Source organism: Sciurus vulgaris (assembly GCF_902686455.1).
Source record: "Sciurus vulgaris genome assembly, chromosome: 2".
Taxonomy (NCBI): domain Eukaryota; kingdom Metazoa; phylum Chordata; class Mammalia; order Rodentia; family Sciuridae; genus Sciurus; species Sciurus vulgaris.
Window position 1 is genome coordinate 131426736 of NC_136462.1, and position 6000 is coordinate 131432735.

Genomic DNA, 6000 nt, shown 5'->3' on the forward strand with positions numbered 1-6000 from the left:
TTCATACAGAAGTTTCACTGAATGAAACAGATACTCTGTTTCCTTTATGCTTGTCCATAAGGACAAAAGTTCTGCTCCAGAACCCACTCAACCCTTGGATCTTTTTGGGCTACTCAGTAAATAGATTGGAACAACACTCTCAAGTATGGTGTATATTGCCTCCAAAGAGGCAAAAAACTAAAACAGTACATTTTTTGGAAGTAGGAAGTAGAAGATGGAACAACTTTTCTATCACTTTGAAGATATTGTCCCAACATGATTCAGACCACATAGTCACTAGAAACCTCACAAAGGTTGTGGGCCTTGAGTTCCCATGAGTTTTATCACTTACTGTTGGTCTAACATATGTCTCATTAAGACATACAGGGTTCTTGCTATTCCTGCTCACCAGGTCCAATCAAAACAATGTCATCAGTAGATTGGCATGTTGTGTGGGATGCAGAAGTTTCTGTGCATGGAACTATCACAGACAGCAGAAGAGTTTGAACTTACTGGATGTGAACCATCATTCACTCCACTAGCCAAGCAAGCCACAGAGCTGCTTCAAAATGCTCAAGTTGACATATTCAGCCCCAAACTCTATAAGTACCCTCACATGGATAAATTCAGCTTACCTACTGTTGAAATCTGTGGTTAATATTCTAAGGTTTAATATTCTTAGAATCCACACATATACAGTTACAGATGTTTCCAGGGCTTTGAATCAACAATTTTTCCCCTTTTTTTAATGTGTTTTCTCCATCCCTCCTGCTACTCTCTTGTATATAAGAATCTCCCTGGGAGCAGGAGATGCAGCACTAGTCATGTGCTTACCTAGTCTAGTTCTAACTTATTCACAAGGGTATTCGAAAGTCTGAGATTTCAATTTACACTGTTGACTAAGTGACCTACTCAATTAAACTTGGAGTCTGTTTTACAAAAACCCTTTCTAAATTGCTGCTAAAGGAAAAGATGTTTGGTTAGTGTTCACTGCAGAAGCTGTCTAATTATCTGGTCATGACACAAACCAAGAGTTTACTGAAACCACATCATGTCCTATGACTGCTATTCTGTGCAGTCACACATGGCTACCACATCCCTCCCCTCATCCCTGTAGTACTACCACTGTGACTGTCAAGAGTGGCAGAAGACATGTGCTTTAATAAGCATTTCTTCCTCAGGGGATAGTTAAATCATAATGCCACCACATGCCTTGGAATCCCATTTTCTACATAGCACTGTATTCAGAGAGAAGAACATAGCAAATCAACCTTAAAGTCTCACATCAGAGGTTTTAAACAGTTGCATTGTCTCCACTTTATGCATAGTTTTTACTCCTAAAACGGTCAATTGGGCACACCTCCATGAAAAGAGCCCAAATGCTGTTGGAATTCATGCTCCTTTTTAAACTTCAAAAAGGTAAGTGTCTAATCACTACTTTCTGCATAAATGTAAGAGTATGTTTTAGTCATTGTAGATTTCCTGATTAGTAACTATTAATTACACAACCATTCAAGCTCATTATTAAGTATTTATTAGTGCTCTTTTGACTTCAGGCCCACCTGGGTGTCTTTGAATGACATGAGGTGTTTTGTAGGACAGTACACATCTGTCCTGTAAATATCCCACAGGAACAGCAAACCACATCTCCTGCTATCTTCAGCTGTGTATCAGAAACCTGTCTATATCTAAAACTCCAAGGAGTTTAATGATTCATGTTGGCTAGATGTGGCCTGTGGTCATGGTGAGGTCTTAAAGGGCAAAGCTTGTTAACTTGTTCATTCTGAAGAAGAGATCTTAATATTCCTAACATGGTATGTAGCATCAAGTTATTAGAATTCAAGGATTTAATAGATTTTTTCCATCTTCTACATCAATAGTTATAAGGATTAGCTGAAATGCACCACCATTTAAATGCAATGGGAAAATATTTACCTTTTAGGAGGATTCCTACCTACCAACCCTAATTTTTTGATACTTAAAAAAAGTGAGGAAAAGATGTTTTATATATGCACCATTTTTGAGTGAAAATATATACATTCACATGTATACATACACACAGATATCTAGATGGATATGATAAAGATAGTTATGGACATAGGTTATATAGATATAGAAATGTAGATACAGATATAGTCAGCCTTTCATATTGGTGGGCTCTGAATCTGTTTTCAACCAACTGTGGATTGAAAATATTTGAAAAAAAGGAAGGCATAAGAAGTCTCTTGCGTCTCTTTTCTAAGGACACTAATCCCATCATGAGGGCTCTACCTTCATGATTTAATCAATTCCCAAAGATCCCCCACTTCTTGATAACATCACATTAGGCAATTAGGTTTCAACGTAGGAAAGCTAATCTTTGAATAGACACAAAGATTCAGCAAAGTTCCAGTCATATAGGGGTAAATAGTTATTGTGTCAAGATCTCAGTGGTAACTATCAGGTTGTCAGATTTACCAAATAAAAAATATAGGGCGCTTGATTAAATTTCAGATAAATAATTTATAAGTTTTGTTATAATATGGGTGTGGTTTTTGTCCTGTGGAAGTAACTGTTAGACAATGGTTCAAAATCCTACTATTTTGGGGGGAAAGTTCATCCGAACAAACAAACATGCAAACAAACCATGAACCTAAGAAAACCCGAAAATATAGAATAAACTTTGAATCTCCAAATTGATATTGTCAGAAAAACTGCCATAAAAGCCATATAGTCTCCCTTCTAAAATGGAAGGAAAGAAAAGTTCTCTTCAAAGGGTAGAGCCAGGAGCTACTGAGAAATATGGCTAAAGGACATTCTCCGGAGCTCAGATCCAATGTCTAATCAAGGCCCTTCTTCCAAGGCCCTGGCTTAGTTGATGTGAATCCACTGCAGAAAGGAGCTGTTGATTGCTGTGTTTGCTGGTACTTCCTGGTGTATATCTTCCTCTGAATGGGAGTTTTGATTGGGGCTACTCTGTGCTGTGGTGTGTAGTTTATAGGTTACTGAATGATGAATATCTGGATCCTGGCAAAGAAAGAAAGGGCACATCATCCAAAGATCCCAGACTCTGAGTTGGTTGGGATTTGGTGTTGATCTCCTGGGCAAAGGCTGGAGTGAGTTCCATAGCTGGGGAGCAGGATGCAGATAGGTTTTCATGCCAAGAAAATTAGATTATGATGAACACCCCTGTTTAAAAATCTGTCACTCCTACATCTTTTCTCAGTTGCACCTGCCATTAAATCTTGTCATGTGACTGAGTGCTCATCCACTTCATGGCCTGGCTTATAAAGATTTCATGGCCTGGTTTATAAAGACCTTCCCTAGGTGATCTTCTGTACTTTCCTCCTCTTTGGCTAACTGGGATTATAATCCCCAAGTCACCCCAGAGGCAATGTAGTAAAGACAGTAGTTGTTGTTAAACTGCAGACCAGAAGGTCTATGTGTGGCAGAACCCCCACATCTATCTGGAATCACCTCCATTCCCAAGAGAGATGTTCTATCCTTTGGGTTTATTTTAAACTGTAACTAATGAAATAATGACATATTTCTTGGATTTTATGTTTATTTAAGCAAGTGATGATAGCATTTATTTCTTTCTATTGCATTTTCTAATTGTTTATTGTTGGTAAGTTTTTTTTTTTTTGTTTTTTTTTTTACATTGTATGTCAGGACACTTAATTGTCAATTAATTGTCTGGATCTTTGGGGTACATGATCATATAAACTTTTCTGAAAATGACAATTTTGTCTCTTTCCACTCTTTATACTTTTATTCTTTATGTATTCTTAAGATTTATTACCCAATGTTAAATAGAATTGGTAATATTGGTGTCCTTTTCCTTTGTATGATTTTAGTATGAATATTTCTGATATTTCACTATAATCTATTATATATGATTCTGTTTTCCAGATGATTTCTCTTACATCTAGTTAAGAAACTTTTGTTTCTAATTTTATGGCTGTTTCTGCTTACATTATTATCAGAACTTGGAGCTGACTTTTAACAAATGCTTTCTTGAAATGTACGGAGATATTTTTTCTCCTTCAATCTGTAGATACGGGCATTGAATTGGAAGATTTTCAGCTGTTACATCATGTTTGCATCTCTAAGTCTTGTTTTTTTAAAGATATACAAATTTTAAGAGCCATTACTAGCTGAAACTTGTTGGATTTGTGTGTATGTATATTTAACTTCTGCACTCCTATATGTTAGTGAGATTGGTAGTTTTTCAGTTTTGTGTGAATCTTGTTTAGTTTTGGTGTTAGATTTACACCAGCCTCATAGAATGAGGTAGACTGTTTCCCATACTGCTCTATACTGCTGCAGAGTTTGCATAACAAAAAGGATCACCTAATCTACGAGGTAATGTTTAGTGAAATCTATTCAAGAGACTCCCCTAATTTGGTGCCATTCTTATGGATATTATTTTCATTTTACTATCTTTTCAATTTTGTCTTTGATACTTCTGTCTAGGCAGCTTGCTTTTGATTATACTGTTCTGTACTTGCCTTAGAGTACCTATCATTCTCTTTCTGTCTGAGCACTTTAGAGGTATTGAAAACTCTGATGTCCACTTAGTTTTTCTAAGTTTTTATATGCTGCAACTTCGCTTTTTGTTTACTAATACATTTGGAAAATGTGTACTAATTTCTGCTCCTCCTTCCTGTGCACTTATCACAAAGCTGTCTTGACGGTCAGCATGATGGTGCTCCATGTGGGAACCAGTACCTGAGGGGCTGGCATGCTGAACAGACTCTCATATGAAAAGCGTTGAACCGAGGTAAGGAGAAGATCAAGTAGTAATTCAGGGGCATGATGTACTTTCAGGAAATAAAACTTGGAAGAGAAATTTTTAGTACTGAAGGATGGTGCCTGCCTGGTGGCGCATGCCGATACTTCTCACACTTGGGAAGCTGGGGTGGAAGCATCAATTGAACATAGGAGTTTGAGACTAGATTAGATAACATAGTAAGACCCCCATCTCAAAAAAAATTTTTTTTACTCTATTAAGGATGGTGTATTAGTCAGATTTCCATCACTATAACAGAAGACCTGAGGTAATCAACTTATAAAAAGAGAGTTTATTTTGTCTCAACTTTTTGTCCATGATTGACTGGCCCCATTGCTTTTTTTAATTTTTTTTTTTTATTTTTTACAGACTGCATTTTGATTCATTGTACACATACATCATTTCATTTCTATGGTTGTGCATGATGTAGATTCATACCATTCATGTAATCATACATGTACATAGGGTAATGATGTCTGTCTCATTCCACCTTTGCTTTTAAGCCTGTGGTAAGGCAGTCCTTCATGACTGAGATGTGTGATGGAGTAAAATTACTTACCTCATGACCAGCCAGCAAAAGAAAGAAAGAGGCGGAGGACAGAATACCATTATCCCCCTCAAGGGCATGTTCCCAGTGACCTGAACACCTTCTGCTGGGCCCCACCTCTTAAAAGGTTCCACAGACTCACAATAGGGCTTCTCTGGGGAACTGAGCTTTCAACACGTGGGCCTTTTGAAGACATGTAAGATCCAAACTACAGCAGATGGCATGGGTGTCTTGGAATCCTAGGGCAGAAGAACAGTATATAATGGGAAAGAAAAAGGTGCAAAGCTCCAAGACAAAAGCCAGTTCTTACCAATGCCACAGAACTGTCCCTAACCTACTCTACTTCCTGAACATCAAGGTACAATTCACAGGAGTCACATTTACTATACTACAATACACAATTTCTATTTCTCTGGAATTAAGCAGAGTTAATCATTTGTTTCATTAAAAGGCAAAACTAAGGGGCTTCCTGTCAGTCTTGGGCAACCAGCACAGTGTGTACACTACACAATGGTAACAGTTAATGCGAATTTTACTCACACTCATGATGAATTAGAGAAAGAGGGGCACAGAAAAAGTGAGGGAGGCAGCAACCAGTCTGGGGGCAAATGTTAATATTCGGATCTGTACTGGACTTCGCTCCCCAACCACTTTACAATGTAAATCATCAATTGGAGGCCTTGAGACTCTTAACTTTCCCTTT